This window comes from Anser cygnoides, chromosome 3 (genome assembly GCF_040182565.1).
Source record: "Anser cygnoides isolate HZ-2024a breed goose chromosome 3, Taihu_goose_T2T_genome, whole genome shotgun sequence".
Classification (NCBI taxonomy): domain Eukaryota; kingdom Metazoa; phylum Chordata; class Aves; order Anseriformes; family Anatidae; genus Anser; species Anser cygnoides.
In genome coordinates, this window is record NC_089875.1 from 93,837,434 (window position 1) to 93,863,986 (window position 26,553).

The following is a 26,553-nucleotide window of genomic DNA, read 5'->3' on the forward strand; positions in this document are numbered from 1 at the left end:
ACAAACCAAAATGAATGACCGATTATGAAATAAATCCCTGAACCTGATTAGTTCCAGGACTTTATGAATCTGGAACATATTGGAAATCTTTAAACTTTGAATCTCTTTCTAACAATAATTAATGAACTTAAAATACAAGAACTTAAAAATTATCTTGATTTTCATAATCTGTCAGTTTAAAGACAAAGATTTTGAGAAGCAAAATATAACTTCCTCAAATGAAATGTGAAATGCACTATTGATTTTCTAAACTTCATACATCAAGTAAAGGTTTTAGGAAGGTTACTCACCTGCCTAGGCAGCTTCCAGACAGATTATGTTTCATTTGTATATTTTGTATATTTGTATATTTTTCAAACATTACTATAGGTATTTTATATCTATTATTATTATTATTATTATTATTATTATTATTATTATTATTATTATTATTATTTATATCTATTACCAAATTAATATATTTGAGGAAATGAAAGGATTTTATTGGTAAAATGAATTGAAAACATTTATTATTCATTCTTTCTCTTTATCAGTAGGACAGCTGTCTAGTCTCTCAAGCAGACAATCTCCAGTACAATACCATCTGATGCTGTCATTAAATCCTCAGCGTCAGGTTTCTGTAGCAACAGAAGAGCTCTCCCTGCTCCACTGTCTACATCTGAAATCCGGAACAAAAACAGTTAATATTTTGCTGTTCTTCTACTGTTTTTGACAGGCTAAGTCTGAGATCTTCTGTATCTGGAAAGAAGTGGTAAGTAGCAGTTAAAGTTTGTGATTATTGAATCATAGAGCTATATTTTAGTTGTTGATGTACACGCACACCAGATGGTGGCCTGCTGCACTCTCCACCAGATTAAAGAGATAAAGCCTGGGCTATATGTAGGCCTATACATGTAAACCATAAGAGGTTACAGGGCTTGTTTAAGACAGTAGATCTTGAAAAGCTTTACTTTCATTTGGCTATAAATTTTACAGGATGAACATTTTTCCAAGGTGTTTAAAGTTAGCTTCAGTGCTACTGTTTTCACACTGCTATCCCTCTCCAGGCTGACAATAACAAGCAGCATGCAAGTAATGTAGAGCATAACAGGTTTAGCAGTTGTTGTTCATAAAATTGGCAACTCTATTTGACTCAAAATATATGATAATAATTATAAATACTAACCAGAACTGACATATGATTCTCAGAAAAACTGCAAAATGCTTCTGAACGGGATTTAAAGACGTATTTTTTTGTACTCATTAACATACTCTGAATAAAAGCTTTTTTTCTGATGACTAAACCAAAGAAGCTACCTTCTAAAATCAGGGGTTTTGTTTGTTTTCTAAAAAGTCATTTTTTCCTAAAGCCAGTGGAAAGCCCATGCAGTTAGCTTGGACAGCTCAGAGATCAGTAGAGTTCTGAGTTTTATTTTAGTAGTTACTTATTCTTCATATTTTTATGATCTTATTTTGTTGTTGCTACTGATAACATTGATTACGCTTTAAAGGAATTTGACTTAGGTACAGCATCTATTTATTTGGATCAATATCTATGCTAAGTTTTGCAGACACATTTAAAAACATAAATAAGCCTGAAGTACAGTTACTGGTATACAAAATTCATTTATGTTAATAAGGAAAGTTATCGTATAGGTTGAATAAACCAGTTGTGATTGTGGTTTTATTACCTAAATTAAACCAAGAGATTGTGTATGCTTCTGAAAACTAGAAGAAAGAAAGTAACATTTATATATCATAACCGTTGTTGCTAATGTATTTATGAGACTGTTTTGACATTTTATTAACAAGACAGGACATCACAAAGAGGAAGATATACTGTAGTAAGTATCAAGAACTTTTACAGAATCTGTATTTTTGCCCTTTTGTCAGGCATCTCCAGTATTCACTTCTAGAGAAAATTGTTTTACCATAAAATTACATCTTTATGTGTAATACTAATTTTTAAATAACTGTGAAAGTTATTAAACTCATAAATAGAATATCTGATTTCATTTTTTAAGTAATTTGCTCTTTAACTATAGCGATTACTAAGAAGTCTTTAGGAGATTTCATTAAAAAACAATGGTCATATAATTAAGGGTTAAACCTCTTTGCTGAAGTAACCAGAACATATAGTCATTGTCTATGGGTCTTTTCCAAGAAACATCAGTGATAGCTGGCCTTTGCTAAAGAACAGTGTGATATTAGAGAGAGCATATTCATGTGAAAGACATGCAAATATTTACTGATAATATGTCATAAATATATAATATTACTTTAATATGACATATTTGAAATTATTTTAATATAGGAAGTTAAGTACACCATTATACATTGATGTATTTTAGGTTCATGGCACTGCACAACTGAAATGTCACTTGGTACTTACATGTCTGTGAAGAGGAGTTAAATAAACCCATCTGAGGAGTTCTGAGGAGTCTGTGTGTTTGAGGTGTCTACTTGGTACAATTTACAACAAGAAAGGGGGTAGGAAATAGGCAGACCCTTGACCACACAGTATGATGCTAGTAGCAGTATTGAACTGATTTGAGGATGAATGTGGAATGGAAAAAATCCACACTTGGAACTTTGACACAGTCATCCCTTTTGCAAAGATATGAGGATGGTAACAGGAGAGAGCATTAGAGAATCAAAACCAAACAAAAACAGACATCTTGACCACACATTACACACATAAGGTCAAGAACCTCAACCTCACAAAGATCCCTTGTATGTCCACACAGTGCAGGACAGTACTCTGGACCCACCATGGAAGCAGAACCAGCTGTAGAACTTGAACTGTGTTTTTTAATATTTTCAGCAAGATTCTTAATCTATCTTTAATTTTAAATAAACTTTTCCTTCTTCGAAATAGAATTGATAGTTTCCTACTGTGCCAGTGATGTTGTACTTGATGTTATGATTATAACATTTTGAGATATTTTGGATCTGTATGGGGCTGTATAAGTGCCTAGACAGATCTTGGATCAGCTTACTATAAACACAAAGCAACTGATCCTGTTTAAAAAAAAAAAAAAAAAGTGTTTCTGGAGAAACACTTATGCCCATGGGAACACAGCTGAGTATTCATGGTTAAATGGAGGCAGAATTATTTAGTCATATAGTCATTAGTAAAGTGCTTGGCCTGGAGAAATTAAAAAAGGAGAGTTTATCTACGTCTTTATCTCCGCTGTCAAATAGGTATTCATAATAATGCTAACTATTCACGATTTTTTCCCTATTTTACAGACAAGAAATCCGGTTACAAATTATGTAGTCAAATTTTAACAAATCATAAGCCCATCTGCCAAATTAATAAGTTTTTTTACTTATCTTACAGACTTACATTACAGAAAACGTGGAGATTTGCACACAGGTTCATTCTTGTTTTCCTCCAGGGACTTCTCATTCTTTATTCTCATTCCCAAATAGTGAATTATAGCATGAATAGGGAAAAAATATATTTGGGCTTTAATAAATATATATATTTAAATAGTACCCTCCCCATGCTCTGAACAATGTTATGCAATGAATTCTAAAGAATAGGTAATATGATATTCTGTTAACATAAACTTAGACAATCTGTGCTCCTAAAACCATTTGGGAGAGTTGATTTTTTTTTTTTTTCTGGTGTTACATTCCTTGATTTGAGACTTCTTAATATATATTTTTTTTCTCATAAGCATTTGTTGAATATAGATTTATGATAAGATTTATTAGAGTCAACATGCTGACAGAAACTGACTATGATAGATGTAGCAACATGATGATTTCATGTCTATAATGATGTATTTTGTTACCTACTACCCATTCTGTCAGTGTAGCATCATTTCTCTTGTACCAGTCAAATTAGTAACATTTGAGCCCCAAATTCCTCAGGCTCAGCTAGCTATACAGAGAAAGAAAAACAATGTAATTGATCCACCAATGAAAACCATTTCTCTGGAAAAGACATATGGCAGAGTAAAACAAACAAACAAACAAACAAAAAAAAAACCCATAACTTTCTATACTCTAGTCATTTTGTAAAAAAAAAATCAACTTTTTATGAAGTTAGCAAATCAAATGGACAGAACAATGGAAAATCTAGTGAAAAAAATGCCCATGCAAATGGAATGCAAGATTAGATCATAATTTATCATTCAAAGTGTTGATGACAATGTGTGTATTGGAAAGCATACCTCTGACAAGAGTAGTAGTAGAAGTCACCCTGTTCTTAAAATGTATTCAAGGTGAATTTCAGACTAAAGTGTGAAAGATATTTAAGGTTAATAAAGATTTCCAAGGTACATGATGAAGAAGCTGCTAGTAGCTATAAATATGTCTTGAATATTGACATTCTGGATCACTCCAATTATTGCACCAATTATAAATCATAATAATTATTTATTAAATCAAAAGGGACAAAGATTCATTTTTTTCTATAAATGTTATTCATTGATGCAGGCTGTAAAAAACCTTGGCATAGACTGTCAAGCTTCTGCTGTGTCTGTAGGTCCCCTCTAACCCCCCAGTCTTTTACTGGCTTTTCTAATTTTTTATGACTCCCCAACAGCAGTGAGCTCTTCTTAACATCTTCTCTTGGAAGATAAAAATTGCTTTTTTCTTTTTTTTTTTTTTAATTCATCAATACTACATTAGTAAATCTGGACATAGTGTTTGCAGGGAAGACTCCCTATGGCCTCTTTTTTATTGTTAGATACTCATAGTTAGATGAACATTTTTGTTTTTATCTTAAAAGGATCTATAACTCCTGAACACTGGTTTCTTCACAGATTGAGTGGATGCATGGCTAATACATAATACCTACTAGATAGGTCATCTGTGGACTATATGAATTTACATTTCCTAGACAAAGAAATGAGCTACACAGAAATCGTTCCCCTCTTTGGCATGAACAACTGTTCTATGAGAGCTGCACAAATCATTCTTCATAGGAAAATAGAATTCAATGTGACTGAAGTATTTTAATGGCAGAAAAGAAAGATATGTTCTTCCAGGATTGTTAGTCATTTTGAAACTTTGGAGCAGTTTTCCTTCTTTTCTAGTCAAGATATTACTGTGAATTTCCATAGGAGTCTCCTGCTTCTTACAAGGTTTAAAACTACTTTTTTGCACTTGCTTGAGGAAGGTTTGCAACTTATGCATTCTTCCCTCTGCTTACTCACTGAATGCTTACGTATTTTATACAGTTCATGTTAGCTTCAACGAGATACTGAGAATAACTGAAATCCTGGTATTTACGGAATTTTACAGGGGTGCAGAACATATAGAAAATGCCCAAGCTATTTTGGTTAAAAGGTTAGTTTTCTTCTTAAATGTTAAGTTGGTGAAACAATATCTACTTTACATCTTTTGAAGTGGAAATGATATATTCAGTCTTAAGATGAGCACAATTTGGTGTTTGTCTTGAAAAAAAAAGTTTCATTTCATTTCAATGAAGAGAACTAAATAACTTTTTGGTGTATTATTTTATTTTTATCTATTTAAACTGATTTCTCCACTTCTTCCACACTTAAGTTAGGCTATAGAACTAAAACCATAATGCTCCTCCAGTCCTATTTCACTACACATCTTGTCAGGAAATTGTAAATATTCATTAATACAATGTGTGTGAGATACTTATATCTCTAAGTAATTTTATTTTTGCAGACTGTCACAGAAAGAAGTGTTGATGTTTATATCTATGATATGCAAAATTATCTTGCCATATAATAATGAAAGATATATAAATATGACACTATTGTTACCATTATTGAAATATATATTTCATGATTTTTTTTCAGTCTTAACTTTTAAAGTTATTTTGATTTGTTTTATGTTTTGTCAAAATACATGGATGTATTGAAATCATAAAAATGTCATTAAAAAAAAAAAAAACAGAAAAAATCAAGACAGAGTTTAGAAAGCAAACATGTTTATTCCAAAAATCCTTTCCAATGTTGAATTTAAATAAAAGCAACTCCATAATTAACAGTTAAATAAAAAATACCGATTAGAAGAGTGATTGTGCTCCTACATATGCTTGTGGTGAGCTGATGAGAATCACAAAAATCATTGTGGGGTTGTTAAACATAAATGCTTGTATTGGAATTCAAGCATGTAACTTTTTCAATGCAAGACTCAAAGATTGTCTTAAAGCATCTTAATAGGGTCATTTTGTATTATTATTATTATTTCAAATAACATAAGCACAACATAGCTGGAACTGGTATAGAGAAACTAAAGCTATAAGGTAGAAACTGGAATCAAAGCACATATTTTTAACATTAAGAGCAAATAACTACTAAAATGGATGTAATAGACTTTCCACTACCTGATGACCATCATTTTTTTCTATAAAGTAGGATTTTGTCAAATCCCAGGACACAGTGAAATAGAAGGGTATTACAAGGGTAATATAATACAAGGTAACAGAGAGGAGATCAGGTAAGAATATCTGTTTCCCTGAAAAAACAAATATATATATATATATTTTGGTTTAGTATACACGTAGAACAAGAATGATTCCTGCGGTAGGAAAAAATCAACATACTTTTTAATATTCTCTGAATTTTGATATATATAGATAGATTTAATATGAGTAGTATTTTAGCCCACTATGAGTCCCCCAAGTAAGGTTATTTTCAGTGTAAAATCATAACAATTCTGAGTTGAAAGGGAAGAATCTAAGTTACAATTTATTGCTCAGACTTAAAGAGAAGGAGGCTTCATGTGAGATACCACAGATAAAGCTTGTATGAAGCCGAGCTCTGAATGTAAACACAGAAATTTTGTCTCGTCTTCCCCATAGCACCTAAATAGGAAACCTATGTGGCTATAGTGAATATTTATTCCTCAGGTTGCAACACATTTGTTCAAAGGAAAAATGTAAGAGTACTGTGCATGGTGTGCAAAATCTGTGACATTTTCCCTTGTTGTAGCAGATATCAACAAGATTTTGTCTAGCACACCAAGTCATATGTCCCAGCTGGAGGAGATCATGATAGCAAAAGCATTCAAGCTGAGGGCTCAGTACCCACATGATATGCTTTTCAGGATCTTTATTTTGGATTAACTCTGGTCTCTACCTGGGGACTATTAGCGATTGGATATATTAGTTATGCATCAGGAGTGCACATTGTGGTTTAATTTTATTTGAAAAGAATCCTGTTAATGTGCTATGTGATGTGACCTTAAACACAGTAAGAGAGGGCAATCAGGACATTCACATAAATGCATTCTGGATCCAAACAAAAACATTGTCTAGCACAGCTCCTCTTTTAGCTATAAATTTAGCCCTGTACTTTCCCATTTCTTCATGCACTACTCTATGTTTGAAATAAAGTGTCTTGAATAACAAAATCAAGAGCTGAGCAGTCTTTTTACTGAGTAGTGCATCCTCCTGATTAATTTATCTTCCCTTTTTAATGAAATTCCATTTTTAGAGCTGCTGGAAGACATTGTGGAGGCTATTACTTGTTCTGCTGCTTCCCCTCTTCTTGAGCCCATTCACCCCACTGCTATGAACTAGTGACTAGGTGACAGCTACAGGCAACAAAATTCAGATATATTTGCTCTTATTTAGTTCAGTACAATCGCCTCATACAATTGCTGCAGCTTTGTCCATAGGGATAAAGTTTTCAGGAAACTGTAAGAAAAAGAGAGAAATGAAAACTAGGAAGGGTAGATATATTACTACACCTTTGTAAATTCCCTCTTTTGGTGTCTCATACTTTGCCATTCAGTTGGTTCTAAACAATGCTGCAGCCTTGGGAAAATCTATGAAAGCTGTAGGAGCCAGGTGCTTGCATATCTTTGCAAATTCTATGTAAAAAAAATAATAAAAAAAAATAAATAAATCCAAGCAAAATATTTCTTCTAAAGGTCATCTCATCTTTGCATAAGGACATCAGCTTTACCTTCTATAATGCCCTCTTTATTCATCAGACTAATCTTAGTTTATTATTTGTTGCCCCTGGGTGTGGGTTAGGCAGCAAAAGGCAGCTCTTCAAGGAAGGGACTGCCTTTCTCATTAGCTTCCACTCTGTGGTGAGAAGTGCTACCCTATGTTCACTTTACATAAAAAACTAATTAGATATTTTCCTAACATTTTGCAAATCATACAACAGTACCTCATATGCAATGTTATCGATCAGAATTTCTCTTCTGTCCCTGCTGTTTTACAGTACAGGCTTGTTCTTTTACAGATAAATGATGCATTGCTGAAAGCAGAGTAGTTATTTATACTCACGTAAATGTAAGAAAGACACTTTTAAGACATCTCATCATTAAAAAGTGTATGTCCTTATCTACAGCTACATGGATGAATCACTTTCTGTTACAATGAATACATATTTTCCCCACTTGTCACCTAGAAAATAATTTATTTTCATTCATTGTCAGATTTTGCATCTGTACAGGTTGGATCTGTGTGGTGAAAATTAAATGGTGATTTATAACATAAGGGGGGAAAGTACTAGGGCATTATGACCTTGTCACAGCCTCGAATTATTCTCTTGTTTTTGAAATAGGTAATAATATTACTTTTTGCCTAAGATATTGTAGATGCTTCTGGAATCAGACCAGCAAATAGTGCGGTGTTTAGCATGCTTTATTTGTGTTGAAGTCTTAAAATAAGCAAAGTGCAATAAAACTATTTCTTATTGTGTTCTTAAATGTTATATCCTCTTGTATAATCATATGTAACCTAATATCTCACCGTCTTGAATATATTTTCAGGTTATTTTAGCTAAAGTATTATGAACTGTATTTTAAAAATAGTGGCTATATGTAAAGATGAAGAATCTACATGTGACTTACATGAAGGTTATGAAGTAATGGAGAATTAATGCAGCCTTCCTTAGTCTTTGGAACCAATACTTGAATGATCATATAAATAATGCTGTATTTTGTCATGCTTTTTTTCAGCTCTGCATTTCAATTGCTTTATTTCAAGTCAATGTGAGGCTAACACAGTTGTGATCCATAGCCAGCAAGTTTTGCAAATTTAGCCCATTGTGTTAATGGATCCTACTCAGTATAGCAATGACTAAACTAGTTAACATTAATGCTCACTTATGAATATTACACAACCTAAAAGCCTGTGGCTACAACATAAAGGGCCTTTGATATGCCAATTAATTTTTCTAAATTGCAGAACTTTTCCAGGGTGACAAAAGACTGTTATATGTTATTCAGATAATGTTAGTCAGTTAAGTCATTTAATATGTTCTTTCCTTTTCTCTTCTTTTCCAGGAAATATTTTTGTTTATTACCCCAATTGCCAGAACACTTAATTAAAACAAAAATGATTTTCAGCCTTATTTTGTTATATGCTATAACAACATATCAGAGAAGGTGAAAAACAGCAACATACTGGAAAAAGCAAAATGTTGTTAAAAATGAGGCTGGCAGAATGGACTGAGTATCTACCCTTTTGATTCTATTACGCAAATCACTTTAATCTCAACATGAAAAAAGAGGAATTTTGCCAAACATGTCAATTTGCCAAGCTCTGCTTTTCATCCCTACCCCCTGTCTTGTTTTGCTAAATTAAAAGACTTGATTTCTTGCCTGTTAATTAATTTGCATAAGTAGCAGCCTTTATCACTTACAATAGAATCTCTGCATGATGATTCATTGTATTGAAGGAAGCACGCAGATCTGCTTTCTATTTTTGTGACTGACAATGTCCAAGCAGCTTTCTCCCTTATGGCATTTGAAGAGGACAGCAGATGACAATTTCAAGAATATTTAGAGAGTGCATTTAATTTTGTACCTCAGCAAATCCTTTCAATAATCTTTGCCACAAGAAAAGATACATGTTGTACAACTTCCTTTTCTCAATACAGTCATTGTCATAAGAATGAGAAACAGTACATAATTAACAAGGAATAGTTTTGACATCTAACAAACTACCAAACTGCTGTAAATTTAACAGCATTTTTGAAGACTTTAAACATTGTCATTAATCCAACCCTTTCTAAGAGCAGAGGTTTCTAAGAGCAGGTAACTGATTAGCAGACCGTAGTGTACACTGTTGAAAGGGTTGAGATAACACTTTTGGTTGTTTCTCACCACAGCCCCCCAAAGTCATAACATAAAATTGGAAGTGCTAGTGTTCTTAGCTTCCTGCCAAGAACAAATCAGTTTGACCAAGTGCTGGTCCACAGCTGGAGGGCTGCCTGAAGTAATAACGCAATCATGCCATACTGAAGTGCCTCACACATTAAGTCAGACACAGTGTGATACAACGATTGCACATAAAATGCATCTTATTAAAAACAAAGACACAAACAAATCCTGTAATCAGGGCAGGACACCAGATTGCATGTTTATTTTTTATTGTGTTTTCTTTCATATAGAAAGTCAGTTTTACACTACGAATGTCTTAATTTCATATTTATATGGTATGTTATCGATGACATCTCATGCTGAAATGAAAGCTGATAAAATAGATCAATGACTACCTATTCCCATATCAGGTGCAAATTTACCAAAGAGGTGTTAGTGCTACTCCTACATCATGCCATTTAGTGCTGTGTTCACCTTATGGCTCTTTACTTTTATGAAATCTGCTTTTCATTGTTGTGTACATCTTTTTATGAGGCTGCTTTAAATAGGATATGTCTGCATGTGGCCCTCTAAGGACTGTAGTACTTGAGCTCAAGGTGTAAACTGATCCAGCTCATCAGCAGGATGGCAATCATTTTGCATGTTTATATAAAACATTCTTACAGAGACTGCTTTCGACACTACATTGTTCTAGAAGCTGGAAAACAATGTTGCTTTTCATCATCAAAAGGTCTGTTTTGTTTCTAACACTACTGCACCTAAAAGCAAAGCAATTGTGAAATTCAGTAATGAAAGCCAGGGCAAAGAGAAACTAGCAGTCTCTGAGATATCCTTACCAGTGGAACTGGACATCATTAGCCTAACATTTTTATTAAAACAACCTTTTCCATAGTTGTTAAACTGAAACAAAGCATAGTTTTGTTTTGTTTTGTTTTGTTTTCCTGTGGCAGCCAGTCCATATAATCATAATCTGTGTCTCCAACTGAAAAGAATTGAACAAATAGAGCTGTAGCAAAAATGCATGCTTTGCCACACTTCTTTTTACTATATTGATTTAAACTTTCAGAAAGGAAACATTGTAGAGGTATCATACTGACAGATTTTTGAAGTGAACTGTTCTGAAGGATAAATAGAATAGAATAGAATAGAACAGAACAGAACAGAACAGAACAGAACAGAACAGAACAAAATAGAACAAAATAGAATAGAATAGAATAGAATAGAATAGAATAGAATAGAATAGAATAGAATAATAGAATAGAATAGAATAGAATAGAATAGAATAGAATAGAATAGAATAGAATAGAATAGAATAGAATAGAATAGAATAGAATAGAATAGAATAGAATAGAATAGAATAGAATAGAATAGAATAGATAGAAGTGTTTAACTCATAGACAATTCAAGAGACTTACAGATCTACCAATATAGCCAAGTGTTTGTATATATCACTATCACCTCAGTTTCCTTAGTATCCAGAGGTGGTTAAACAGTTTCAGAATTTCAGGTGAACAGAGACCTAACTGTTTGTCTTTCCTTTCAGTAATATTAATATTATTATTATTTATTATTATTATCTTTTACCCCTCTGACCAATTTCCATCAGTTTCAGCAAGTATGACAATGGAAAGTATTGCTTTCTCTCAAAAAGCAGCATGTCCTTTTTCTTCTGCTCTTGTACTTTCTCCCTTCTTCCTGCAGAATACTGGCTTTGTGTATGTTGCACCCCCTCCATTGTTCCACTGAGACAAAACTTATTCAAACTAGTTTATATATATTTTTTTATATTCTTGTCAGACAAAAGACTAGGAGTTCCTGTCTTTCTAACAGAAAAATAGGTGATGTAGGAAAATGTTGACAAAGGACAAGAAAACAATGCAAAGAACTCGTTATATCAGAAAACATTAATCAGAAACACACACACATACAGATTTGTTCCCCAAATTGCCAAAAGAAATATCTGATATAGAAAATACTTTTGTATATCTATTAAGGAAGAAGCATTGCTGTGAAAGGTAATTAGTGTACTCTGTAATTCCATTTCAGTGAAACATAGTTTCTTGCCTTTCATATTCTATACAGAATGCTGTTTCCCTAATTAGGATTAAGAGAGTTTGTGCTCCTGAGCTCTCTGGTCTTTGGAAGTCTCAGAACTCAGTCCATTTCTTGCTTGGTTACCTAGCTATTTTTAATTTGCTCTTCCAGTCATATCATCACAGCAAGCCTGTGTGTTTCTTGGTGAATTCTTTAGCTAAGAGCCACGTGTCTCCCAGCTACCAGCTAAGTGTTAAAAGGCACAGTGACAGTAGAAGAACAGTACGTTGTCAAGTAGTTGACACAGCAACCTTTTGAAGGGCACTACAACTTAATATAACATCTGTCCTTAGAAAAATCATTTAACCTATAAAAAGAAGTTCAGTCAGAGAAGCTGGGTGTTCAGGACCAATTTTTAGATGGTCCAGACCATTCAGCTTTTGCTCACTTCAAGTAGTTCTATTTTAACTATGCTGAGATTCAAGTGCTGTGATTCCCTGCTGTCTACACTAGAACAGCTCTCTTCAAACACTGCCCTAGATATGACTTTCAAGAAACTATATATGTAATTTTATAACACTAACTCTTTGTAAGAGGCTGGATCGCCTTGAAGACAGTGTCTGATGTCACTGCCTGGAGAGATCATTTTGTTCATTAGGAGAATTGTATCTGCTAGATCCTATGAGGCAGCATCCTGACATCATTAAACAGATAGATAGACATGGCACAAAGACTCCATGGGTACGAAAAGAGAGACAAAAGCCAACTTAGCCAACATTTCAATGGTCTTTTTGAATAAAAGTTTGAAATGGGCTTTATATGCAGAATTTTATAGTTTGCCTGTTACAGTTATTGCAATTGAATGTGTAAACTAAGCTTTTAGTTGCTACATCTCAACTGGAGACGGAGCAACTTTCTTTTAAAGAATAGGTAATTGCTCAGATGATACAAAGCATTGAGCAGAGGTGTTGGTTAATACAATTCTGAATCAATATACTTTATCTGCTTTCTTTTACTTTACAGTTTCAAAAATGTAGTGAGCAAAAAAGAAGAGTAATAGCGACTCTGCTTTGAAGCTTTTGGGTCAGTTCTGAAAGTTATTAGGATACCAAGACCAAAGGCAGATTTAGTGTTGTAGGATAAGGCATACAAAACAAGGCAAGACTATGAGATTAATTCAAAATTGATCAATGTCAAGCTCTCTAATTTTTTGACTCATTATTTTGTAAATTAGTAATTTAAAGAGTTAGGCTTTATTCTCATTAAGTTATTTGTCATGAGAACTCTGAAGAATTGTATGCCCAGTAAATTATGTGATATCAGGTTGAGTTCTGTGTTTCTCCTTCTTTTCCATATATTGTTTCGATGCAAATGTTTCCAGCTGAAGAAGGCAAACAGCAATCAGACCTGTTAAAAAAAAAAATCTAAGTGATATATTTATGTATAACTCACAGAAACAATCATAAAGAAAAAAAGTTTACAGTGAGCAGGACAGACAGACATAAACCAGCTGCTATAGATGGCCACGCTGCATTGGAGCTGGGCCTCATCTTTGAGTCCCCCAGTCTCAGGAAAGCTTGCAAGCTTGCAATACACTAGCATAGCAGGTGGTTCTTGTGATCACTTTATCAATCTGTTTTGCTCACCAGATTTCTTGATGTGATGCTGGGAACTGCACAAAGAGGGTATCATAGGTCTCTACCATGTGTTTGGATAGCATTTGTCATAATTAAGCATAACCACAAAGAGGATTTTTATTTTTTGAGGTAATTTGACAGTCAGACACTTTGTCCCCTCTATTTACGCAATGTCAAAGAAAGAATTTGAAAATCCTGGATTTATCTTTTAAAGACAAGTAACACAGTAACACTGTCTGCAGTAACACTATTATGATGGTAGGCAGAAGGAGAATTCTTAGATCATGGACACAAAGGAAGCCCATGCAAAAAGCCAAAAACACAAATGTGGAAGTTCCTACTGGAATACTCCAATTAGAGTGTATCTATTAACCTACTCAGCTTTTTCCTGTTAAAACACTGAGCTGGATTTATGGAACATGGTTAATCCTATTCATGGTGCATCAGGTTCTCTGGCGCTTGGGAAATCAAATCACAGGGAATTGTTTAAGCTTTGCAAAAATGCAATCATGGAAGCATAGAGATGAAAATACTTTAGTTGTAGGCAGATTAAACAGTGGGGCCTACATCCAAATTGACTTTTTTTTTGTTATATACAGCCTAAGCAATAACACTATGAACCTAAGTGGTGACAAAATACAGATAATATGCAGCAGTTAAAAATAAGAATGTGATTCTTTGGAGATATCTTTTGAGTGATCTTTCTGGATATTAAGCTATGTGTATTTTAAAAAGCTATGTTAACACATAATTTTAACATTTTTAGCAATGTTGATAGCAAATATTGACTTGTTTCTTTGTAATCCACATGAAGCAAGGTCAATTATAACAGTAATGACAAAATGTTATGCTTAGAAAAAAAAAAAATCCATATGAAGAAAACTGGAAGATTTGAGAGTGAGAAAATCATCTTCTAATGTCACATTTCTTCTACCTGTGAAAGAAACTCTATAGAGATTGAAAATCTGAGTATCTTAAGCCACTTGGAATCCAGAAAACCTTAGACATTTCATTTTATTGGAACACGTATTCTTTTCTTAAGAGTAAGATTAATCTGAGCACTTCCAGTGTTATACTATATGTCTGAATTTTTACATATCTGTTTCACAGTTATGGGGGGAAGGGTGCCCTCATTTTCACTAATCAGGTTAGCCATTGCAGTTTCTTCATAGCCCCATGGCTTTGTTTCTATGTGTAAAAAAGGACCAATTTATAAATATGCTGTCAAATTTAGCTACCTGGAACTGATCCGAATGCGGCAGTGCAAAGTATAGAATGAAACAGTGCAAAATGGCCAGGAGATGCACATCAAAGGAATTAAAAATGTGGTTAAAATATAGATCTCTTCACTCAGCACACTATCTGAGAGCTACAAGATTGCAATCATAACAGACTAATGAAAACGGATTTAGCTGATGGCATTTCTCATTTTCATTACCATCATTTTCATGAGAATGGATTAATATTGTGCTATTTCGTATTCTCGTGGCAATTTTTGTCACAAAATGGATTCATGCCAAGCCATCTTCTGTTCTTGTTAATCTTTGTCAGGAAGGCAGAACACCAAATTTTTCATGACCCAATAAGTTCATAAGAATCTGTAAAACTTCTACAGGCCTGCCGAATTCAAACTTCTCTTTTTGGTGATTTGGATAGTATAACCCTCTGTGATGAAACAATACCAGTAGAAACAGAAAGCATGAGAAACACAACAAAATATTAAGATTTTTTTTTTCTTAATGTAGTTTATAGCAAGAACAGTAGAAAATACAAAAATGTAATACCTATGGAGACAAGTGGATAGAGGTCATAAGTGACTTAGTTAACTATTTAGGTTTTTATATTTTCATGGAAAAGGAGGGATATACATCCAAAATACCTCCAGCATACATAAGTGTACTTGGTATTTAAATTATGACAATAAGACATAAAGATATTGATTATAACCAAAATTCAAACCCACTATGTTTTCACTGTAGTGAAATATGTATGGTAGAGCTTAAAAAACGGCAGAGAAAGCACCTCAGAGAACATATACAATCCTTTTCATATGTGTATATATTTGTGCATAAGCCATTTGACTATAATTTTGAGCTAGTCTGTTTGAATTAGTTTATTTTTGTTTTTTTTTTACTTTCTCTTCAATCTACTTCTGATTCATATCAAATACATGAAATAGTAATCTGAATACTATTCATCAACCATTCATCAAATACCTGAAATAGTAATAATTTTGAAATAAAACAAGTCCATACAAGCATTATATAATCATTGGCATTACATAACATACAAACTGATGTATTTTTGCTTTACATGCTGAAAGAAGAATGTAAGATAGCATGGTAATTCAAGTAGGATGGTGGAATTGTATGAAACTCTCCTCCACCTAGGGATATGTTCTTATTCCTGTCTTAAGCAAGACTGCATGTGATCATTAAATAAGTTGATACATTTGTGTGTGTGTGTCATGGTGTTGGCAGAAGGGGCTGTGGAGGAACACTGTGAAGAGAAGCCAGGGCTGCCCTTTGCTGGTGTTGTGGTTTAACCTGGCTGGCAGCTAAACACCACACAGCCGTTCGCTCACCCTCCCCCCTCTGGGATGGGGGAGAGAAACGGGAAAGTGAAGCCGGTGAGTTCAGATAAAGACAGTTTATTAAGACAGGAATATAATAATAACAATAATAATAATAATAGTGATAATGATAATAGTATTAATAATAATAATGTGTAAGAAAACAAGTGATGCACAATGCAATTGCTCACCACCCGCTGACCGATGCCCAGCCTATCCCCGAGCAGCCGGCCCCCCACCCCGGCCAGCCACCCCTATATATTGTTTAGCATGACATCAGATGGTATGGAATACCCCTTTGGCCAGTTTGGGTCAGCTGTCCTGGGTCTGTCCCCTCCCAGCTCCTGCTGCACCCCCAGCCTGCTCGCTGGCAGGACAGAGCGAGAAGCCGAAAAGTCCTTGGCCTGGTGTAAACACTGCTCTGCAACAATTAAAACATCAGCATGTTATCAGCGCTCTTCTCATCCTAATCCAAAACATAGCACCCTACCAGCTACTATGAGGAAAAATTAACTCTGTCCTAACTGGAACCAGGACAGATATAACCTGTGCTATAGTGTCCATGGTCAAGTCCACCCCTCGATCACGAGCCCATCTGTAGGTTGCATCTCTACCTTGATGGCCTGAGGTGTCATGGGCCCATCGGGCTATAAATAATTCACCTTTATGTTGCCAGTCCAGGTCCACCTGAGTCACTTCAATCTTAGCAGCCTGATCCACCTGCTGGTTGTTTTGATGTTCTTCAGTAGCCCGATTCTTGGGCACATGAGCATCTACATGGCGTACCTTTACAACCAGGTTCTCTACCCGGGCAGCAATATCTTGCCACAATGCCGCAGCCCAGATGGGCTTGCCCCTGCGCTGCCAGTTGTTCTGCTTCCATTGCTGTAACCACCCCCACAGGGCATTTGCTACCATCCATGAATCAGTATAGAGATAGAGAACTGGCCACTTTTCTCGTTCAGCAATATCTAAAGCCAGCTGAATGGCTTTCACTTCTGCAAACTGACTCGATCCACCTTCTCCCTCAGCAGCTTCTGCAACTCGTCGTGTAGGACTCCATACAGCAGCTTTCCATCTCCGATGCTTTCCCACAATACGACAGGACCCGTCAGTGAACAAGGCATATTTCTTCTCATTTTCCAGTAGCTTGTTGTACAGGGGGGCTTCTTCAGCACGAACCACCTCCTCCTCTGATGATATCCCAAAGTATTTGCCTTCTGGCCAGTCCATAATCACCTCCAAGATTCCTGGGCGACTGGGGTTTCCTATTCGAGCCCGCTGAGTAATCAGTGCAACCCACTTGCTCCATGTAGCATCAGTTGCATGATGTGTAGAGGGGACCCTTCCTTTGAACATCCAGCCTAGTACCGGCAGTCGGGGTGCCAGGAGGAGCTGCGCTTCAGTACCGACCACTTCCGAAGCAGATTGAACTCCTTCATATGCTGCCAATATCTCCTTTTCAGTTGGAGTATAGAGGGCCTCAGATCCTCTGTATCCCCGACTCCAAAACTCCAGGGGTCGACCTCGAGTTTCCCCAGGTTCTTTCTGCCAGAGGCTCCAGGTGGGACCATTCTCTCCGGCTGCGGTGTAGAGCACGTTCTTTACATCTGGTCCTGTTCGGACTGGCCCGAGGGCTACTGCATGAACTATTTCCTGCTTAATTTGTTCAAAGGCTTGTCGTTGCTCAGGGCCCCATTCAAAAGCATTCTTCTTACGGGTTACTTGGTAGAGCGGGTTTACAATCAGACTGTAATTTGGAATATGCATTCTCCAAAACCCCACGACACCTAGGAAAGTTTGTGTTTCTTTTTTGCTAGTTGGTGGAGACATAGCTGTTATTTTGTTGATCACATCCATTGGGATTTGACGACGTCCATCTTGCCATTTAATTCCTAAAACTGGATCTCTCGTGCAGGTCCTTTAACTTTATTCTGTTTTATGGCAAAACCGGCCTTCAGAAGGATTTGGACTATTTTCTTCCCTTTCTCGAAAACTTCTTCTGCAGTGTCACCCCACACAATGATGTCATCGATGTACTGCAGGTGTTCAGGAGCTTCCCCCTGCTCCAGCGCAGACTGGATCAGTCCATGGCAAATGGTAGGGCTGTGTTTCCACCCCTGGGGCAGCCGATTCCAAGTATATTGGACTCCCCTCCAAGTGAAAGCAAACTGTGGCCTGCACTGTGCTGCTAGAGGGATGGAGAAAAATGCATTAGCGATATCAACTGTGGCATACCGCTTGGCTGCCTTTGATTCCAGTTCATACTGGAGTTCTAGCATGTCCGGCGCTGCAGCACTCAGTGGTGGCGTGACTTCGTTCAGGCCACGATAGTCCACTGTTCGTCTCCACTCACCATTAGACTTTCGCACTGGCCATATGGGACTATTAAAAGGTGGATGAGTCTTGCTGATCACTCCTTGGCTCTCCAGTTGACGAATTAGCTTATGGATGGGACTCAGGGAGTCTCGGTTGGTGCGAAATTGCCGCCGGTGCATTGTTGTGGTAGCGATCGGCACTTGCTGTTCTTCAACCCTCAGCAACCCCACAACAGAAGGGTCCTCTGAGAGACCAGGCAAGGTAGACAACTGTTTAATGTCCTCTGTCTCCAAAGCAGCTATGCCAAAAGCCCAGCGGAACCCTTTTGGGTCCTTGAAATATCCTCTTCTAAGATAGTCTATGCCAAGGATGCACGGAGCATCTGGGCCAGTCACAATACGGTGCTTTTGCCACTCATTACCGGTTAGACTCACTTCAGCCTCCAATACAGTTAACTGCTGGGATCCCCCCGTCACACCATAAATACAGATGGGCTCTGGCCCTTTATAGCTTGATGGCATTACAGTACATTGTGCACCGGTGTCTACTAAAGCCTTATACTTCTGTGCTTCTGACGTGCCAGGCCATCGAATCCACACAGTCCAATAAACTCGATTGTCCCTTTCCTCCCCCTGGCTGGAGGCAGGGCCCCTCTAGTCCTGGTCAGAATCTTCATTTCTGTGTTTAAAGGACTGCCTGCTGGAAGTTGGAGCAGCAAACTTTTCAGAGAACCCCTTTTTCCCAATTGTTTTCTTTTGCAATTCACGTACCCGTGCCTCTAGGGTCGCAGTAGATTTTCCATCCCATTTTCTCATGTCCTCTCCATGGTCACTGTCCTGGTTCCAGTTAGGACAGAGTTAAGTAGCTCATAGTAGCTGGTAGGGTGCTATGTTTTGGATTAGGATGAGAAGAGCGCTGATAACATGCTGATGTTTTAATTGTTGCAGAACAGTGCTTACACCAAGCCAAGGACTTTTCGGCTTCTCGCTCTGTCCTGCCAGCGAGCAGGCTGGGGGTGCAGCAGGAGCTGGGAGGGGACAGACCCAGGACAGCTGACCCAAACTGGCCAAAGGGGTATTCCATACCATCTGATGTCATGCTAAACAATATATAGGGGTGGCTGGCCGGGGTGGGGGGGCCGGCTGCTCGGGGATAGGCTGGGCATCGGTCAGTGGGTGGTGAGCAATTGCGTTGTGCATCACTTGTTTCTTACACATTATTATTATTAATACTATTATCATTATCACTATTATTATTATTATTGTTATTATTATATTCCTGTCTTAATAAACTGTCTTTATCTCAACTCACCGGCTTCACTTTCCCGTTTCTCTCCCCCATCCCAGAGAGGGAGGGGGGAGGGTGAGCGAACGGCTGTGTGGTGTTTAGCTGCCAGCCGGGTTAAACCACAACAGTCCTTTATGGCGCCCAACGTGGGGCTCGAAGGGTTGAGATATCGACAGATTTGACCGGAGTGTGTTAAACTAAAATTGGTATAAGTATTGGACCTGCTTAATAGTTGCTAGTCACGATGTTGATTGCCTTAATCTCCATTCTGCTGTACCTGTATTCCAAATTGAGTTTTATGGTGCGTTACTTTCTGTATGTGCTCCCTGTTGCACTGTTTATCCTTTCCGGGCCCTGGTTTAAGATTGTTATGGTACTGTGCAGTGTAACAATGGCTTATGAAATGATGAAATATCTGGTCACGACTCTAACCTGGTATTTGTACTCAGCACTGACGTCGACTCTATACTTTGGAACCCATATCTCGGAAACTATTAGCAATTACACCTATTGCCTGTTTTCGTTAGGGAGCCAATCTGTGAAGGGGACAGGGGAAGACATGTTTCCCTACCTGTTCACCCTCCCTTTCTCCTTCACCACCACCCTCTTATCCCCCGAGTTAGTTACGGTGGTTCTCCGAGATGTTGAATATCCTTGGGATACTCAGACCAGCCTGCTCTTGTTGTTATGTCTCATGAATGCGCTTCAGATTTTGTGGAGGGTTAAACAACTACTTAGGAATCTCATCCGGAGATCTGTCTTGAGGCGGGATAGTTGCGAGTGGCAGGGAGTGTGGGAGGATATGGGCAGGTTTCTAGAGCAGTGGTCACCTCCAGTGTTTTGGACATTCACCCCTGAACAACTGCAAAATCCTAAAAAGCTGGCAGAATGCTTGAAAAAAAGGTGTCATGACTCTGGCAGTTCCAAAGTGACACAAATCACTGTAGCGTGCTGGGGTCTGGCTTGTGCCTATTGAGCTGCAATTGATGCTACTAGCAACCTAGCTCCAGCTCCTGCAGCCGCTCCAGCTCCAGCTCCTGCAGCCGTTCCAGTTCCAGCTCCTGCAGCCGCTCCAGCTCCTGCAGCCGCTCCAGTTCCAGCTCCTGCAGCTACTCCAGCTCCAGCTCCTGCAGCCGCTCCAGCTCCTGCAGCCGCTCCAGCTCCAGCTCCTGCAGCCGCTCCAGTTCCAGCTCCTGCAGCCGCTCCAGCTGCAGCTCCTGCAGCCGCTCCAGCTCCAGCCCCTGCAGCCGCTCCAGCTCCTGCAGCTGCCCCAGCTCGTGCAGCTGCTCCCACTCCTGTGGCTGGGTCAGAGAAACGAGCTGTAGCAGTGCAAGTTGACCCCGCAGAGGGTATTCCAACCCCTGTGGCAGACCCTGTGTCTGGGTCAGAGAAACGAGCTGTAGCAGTGCAAGTTGCCCCTGTAGACAAGGTGAAAAAATGGTATAGAGGCTCAGGTCGTTTAAAACGCAGACAGTCTTCTGCTAAGTCTGGGCGCAGTGAAGACGAGGCTGGGCCATCAAAGGTGCAGGAGACTGAAGATGAGGATGAGGATGGCGAAAAATCAACAGTAACTACCCGGACTCCATACCAGCCATCAAAGGTGCAGGAGACTGAAGATGAGGATGAGGATGTCGGAAAATCAACAGTAACTACCCGGACTCTACACCGGCCATCAAAGGTGCAGAAGACTGAAGATGAGGATGAGGATGTCGAAAAATCAACAGTAATTACCCGGACTCTATACCAGCGTGAGCTACGAGATGTGCGAAAAGATTTTGGTCGCTGTATAGGTGAGCAGCTTGTCACCTGGCTGCTCCGGTGCTGGGACACGGGAGCCAATTATGTGGAATTGGAGGGCAAGGAAGCCAGGCGGCTGGGATCCCTTGCTAGGGACGCATGCATTGACAAAGCAATTGGAGATGGAGCACAATCTCGCAGCCTCTGGAGGCGTCTCCTGTCAGCTGTGAAGGAAAGGTATCCCTTCAAGGAAGAACTTGTATGTTTACCAAGCAAATGGACCACCATGGAGAAGGGAATTCAGTACCTGAGGGAATTGGCCGTAAGGGAAGTAATTTATAAGGACCTAGACGATGCACAAACATCCGCAGATCCAGATGCAGTCCGGTGTACACTACCCATGTGGCGGAAGTTTGTACAGAGTGCCCCATCATCATATGCCAACTCATTGGCAATACTAGCCTGGAAAACGGAGGAGAATCCCACAGTGAATGAAGTGACTAAAATACTCCGGCAGTACGAAGGAAATCTCTCCTCTTCCCTAAAGGCCTGTGTCTCAGCTGTGGAGAAACTCTCTGAAGAGGTCCACCAACTTAAAGAGAATTTATCTTCCCCTCCACCTGAACGAACCAGTGTCCACCAGCTAAAAGAGAATGCTTTGGAGAAACTTTCTGAAAAGATCCACCAACTTGAAGAAAGATTATCTTCCCCTTCACCTGAACGAACCAGTGTCCACCAGCTAAAAGAGAATGCTTTGGAGAAACTTTCTGAAAAGATCCACCAACTTGAAGAAAGATTATCTTCCCCTTCACCTGAACGAACCAGTGTCCACCAGCTAAAAGAGAATACCTTGGAGAAACTTTCTGAAAAGATCCACCAACTTGAAGAGAGATTATTTTCCTCCCCACCTGTACAAACCAGTGTCTCAGCTATTAGGGGTAAACGTTCATCTATGCAAGGAAGACAATATGGTGGGCACACACACCGCGCCACCCTGTGGTTTTACCTACGTGACCATGGAGAGGACATGAGAAAATGGGATGGAAAATCTACTGCGACCCTAGAGGCACGGGTACGTGAATTGCAAAGGAAAACAATTGGGAAAAAGGGGTTCTCTGAAAGGTTTGCTGCTCCAACTTCCAGCAGGCAGTCCTTTAAACACAGAAATGAAGATTCTGACCAGGACTAGAGGGGCCCTGCCTCCAGCCAGGGGGAGGAAAGGGACAATCGAGTTTATTGGACTGTGTGGATTCGATGGCCTGGCACGTCAGACGCACAGAAGTATAAGGCTTTGGTAGACACCAGTGCACAATGTACTCTAATGCCATCAAGCTATAAAGGGCCAGAGCCCATCTGTATTTATGGTGTGACGGGGGGATCCCAGCAGTTAACTGTATTGGAGGCTGAAGTGAGTCTAACCGGTAATGAGTGGCAAAAGCACCGTATTGTGACTGGCCCAGATGCTCCGTGCATCCTTGGCATAGACTATCTTAGAAGAGGATATTTCAAGGACCCAAAAGGGTTCCGCTGGGCTTTTGGCATAGCTGCTTTGGAGACAGAGGACATTAAACAGTTGTCTACCTTGCCTGGTCTCTCAGAGGACCCTTCTGTTGTGGGGTTGCTGAGGGTTGAAGAACAGCAAGTGCCGATCGCTACCACAACTGTGCACCGGCGGCAATATCGCACCAACCGAGACTCCCTGAGTCCCATCCATAAGCTAATTCGTCAACTGGAGAGCCAAGGAGTGATCAGCAAGACTCATTCACCTTTTAATAGTCCCATATGGCCAGTGCGAAAGTCTAATGGTGAGTGGAGACGAACAGTGGACTATCGTGGCCTGAACGAAGTCACGCCACCACTGAGTGCTGCAGTGCCGGACATGCTAGAACTCCAGTATGAACTGGAATCAAAGGCAGCCAAGTGGTATGCCACAATTGATATCGCTAATGCATTTTTCTCCATCCCTCTAGCAGCACAGTGCAGGCCACAGTTTGCTTTCACTTGGAGGGGAGTCCAATATACTTGGAATCGGCTGCCCCAGGGGTGGAAACACAGCCCTACCATTTGCCATGGACTGATCCAGTCTGCGCTGGAGCAGGGGGAAGCTCCTGAACACCTGCAGTACATCGATGACATCATTGTGTGGGGTGACACTGCAGAAGAAGTTTTCGAGAAAGGGAAGAAAATAGTCCAAATCCTTCTGAAGGCCGGTTTTGCCATAAAACAGAATAAAGTTAAAGGACCTGCACGAGAGATCCAGTTTTTAGGAATTAAATGGCAAGATGGACGTCGTCAAATCCCAATGGATGTGATCAACAAGATAACAGCTATGTCTCCACCAACTAGCAAAAAAGAAACACAAACTTTCCTAGGTGTCGTGGGGTTTTGGAGAATGCATATTCCAAATTACAGTCTGATTGTAAACCCGCTCTACCAAGTAACCCGTAAGAAGAATGCTTTTGAATGGGGCCCTGAGCAACGACAAGCCTTTGAACAAATTAAGCAGGAAATAGTTCATGCAGTAGCCCTCGGGCCAGTCCGAACAGGACCAGATGTAAAGAATGTGTTCTACACCGCAGCCGGAGAGAATGGTCCCACCTGGAGCCTCTGGCAGAAAGAACCTGGGGAAACTCGAGGTCGACCCCTGGGGTTTTGGAGTCGGGGATACAGAGGATCTGAAGCCCGCTATACTCCAACTGAAAAGGAGATATTGGCAGCATATGAAGGAGTTCAATCTGCTTTGGAAGTGGTCGGTACTGAAGCGCAGCTCCTCCTGGCACCCCGACTGCCGGTACTAGGCTGGATGTTCAAAGGAAGGGTCCCCTCTACGCATCATGCAACTGATGCTACATGGAGCAAGTGGGTTGCACTGATTACTCAGCGGGCTCGAATAGGAAACCCCAGTCGCCCAGGAATCTTGGAGGTGATTATGGACTGGCCAGAAGGCAAATACTTTGGGATATCATCAGAGGAGGAGGTGGTTCGTGCTGAAGAAGCCCCCCTGTACAACAAGCTACTGGAAAATGAGAAGAAATATGCCTTGTTCACTGACGGGTCCTGTCGTATTGTGGGAAAGCATCGGAGATGGAAAGCTGCTGTATGGAGTCCTACACGACGAGTTGCAGAAGCTGCTGAGGGAGAAGGTGGATCGAGTCAGTTTGCAGAAGTGAAAGCCATTCAGCTGGCTTTAGATATTGCTGAACGAGAAAAGTGGCCAGTTCTCTATCTCTATACTGATTCATGGATGGTAGCAAATGCCCTGTGGGGGTGGTTACAGCAATGGAAGCAGAACAACTGGCAGCGCAGGGGCAAGCCCATCTGGGCTGCGGCATTGTGGCAAGATATTGCTGCCCGGGTAGAGAACCTGGTTGTAAAGGTACGCCATGTAGATGCTCATGTGCCCAAGAATCGGGCTACTGAAGAACACCAAAACAACCAGCAGGTGGATCAGGCTGCTAAGATTGAAGTGGCTCAGGTGGACCTGGACTGGCAACATAAAGGTGAATTATTTATAGCCCGATGGGCCCATGACACCTCAGGCCATCAAGGTAGAGATGCAACCTACAGATGGGCTCGTGATCGAGGGGTGGACCTGACCATGGACACTATAGCACAGGTTATTCATGACTGTGAAACATGTGCTGCAATCAAGCAAGCCAAACGGTCAAAACCTCTTTGGTATGGAGGACGATGGCTGAAATATAAATATGGAGAGGCCTGGCAGATTGATTACATCACACTCCCTCAAACCCGCAACGGCAAGCGCCACGTACTTACAATGGTGGAAGCAACCACCGGATGGCTGGAAACATATCCTGTGCCCCATGCCACCGCCCGGAACACTATCCTGGGCCTTGAAAAGCAAGTCTTATGGCGACATGGCACCCCAGAGAGAACTGAGTCAGACAACGGGACTCATTTCCGAAACAACCTTATAGACACTTGGGCCAAAGAACATGGTATTGAGTGGGTGTATCACATCCCCTATCATGCACCAGCCTCTGGAAAAGTTGAACGATACAATGGACTGTTGAAGACTACACTGAAAGCAATGGGTGCTGGGACATTCAAAAACTGGGATACACATTTGGCAAAGGCCACCTGGTTAGTCAATACCAGGGGATCTGCCAACCGAGCTGGACCTGCCCAATCAAACCTGTTACGCACTGTAGAAGGGGATAAAGTTCCTGTAGTGCACGTAAGAAACATGCTGGGTAAAACAGTCTGGGCTACTCCTGCCTCAGGAAAAGGCAAACCCATTCGTGGAATTGCTTTTGCTCAGGGACCTGGATGCACTTGGTGGGTAATGCAAAAGAATGGGGAGGTCCGGTGTGTACCTCAAGGGGATTTGATACTGGGTGAGAATAGCCCATGAGTTGAATTGTAGTATGTTAATTATTATATAATAATGTATGTCATCACTACCATGATTGCTATATATCATAGATGAAAATGGTGATTAATTAGAATGTATTGGACAGAGTGTAACCTGAGCATGACATAAATGGTATGGAATAAGGGGTGGATATCTGTCCTGGTTCCAGTTAGGACAGAGTTAAGTAGCTCATAGTAGCTGGTAGGGTGCTATGTTTTGGATTAGGATGAGAAGAGCGCTGATAACATGCTGATGTTTTAATTGTTGCAGAGCAGTGTTTACACCAGGCCAAGGACTTTTCGGCTTCTCGCTCTGTCCTGCCAGCGAGCAGGCTGGGGGTGCAGCAGGAGCTGGGAGGGGACAGACCCAGGACAGCTGACCCAAACTGGCCAAAGGGGTATTCCATACCATCTGACGTCATGCTAAACAATATATAGGGGTGGCTGGCCGGGGTGGGGGGCCGGCTGCTCGGGAATAGGCTGGGCATCGGTCAGCGGGTGGTGAGCAATTGCATTGTGCATCACTTGTTTTCTTACACATTATTATTGTTAATA

At 39.6% G+C, this 26,553-nt stretch overlaps 1 protein-coding gene across 2 annotated transcripts in view; it reads left to right on the forward strand.

The window, feature by feature from the left end:
• The first annotated feature begins 512 nt into the window (after positions 1-512).
• Positions 513-26,553, forward strand: part of EYS (eyes shut homolog) — a 953,299-nt gene continuing 927,258 nt past the window's right edge. For both annotated transcript variants that reach the window (XM_066994734.1, XM_066994735.1), the window contains exon 1: positions 513-751. The gene's annotated coding sequence lies outside the window, so the exon portion shown is untranslated. The remainder of the gene's footprint in view (positions 752-26,553) is intronic.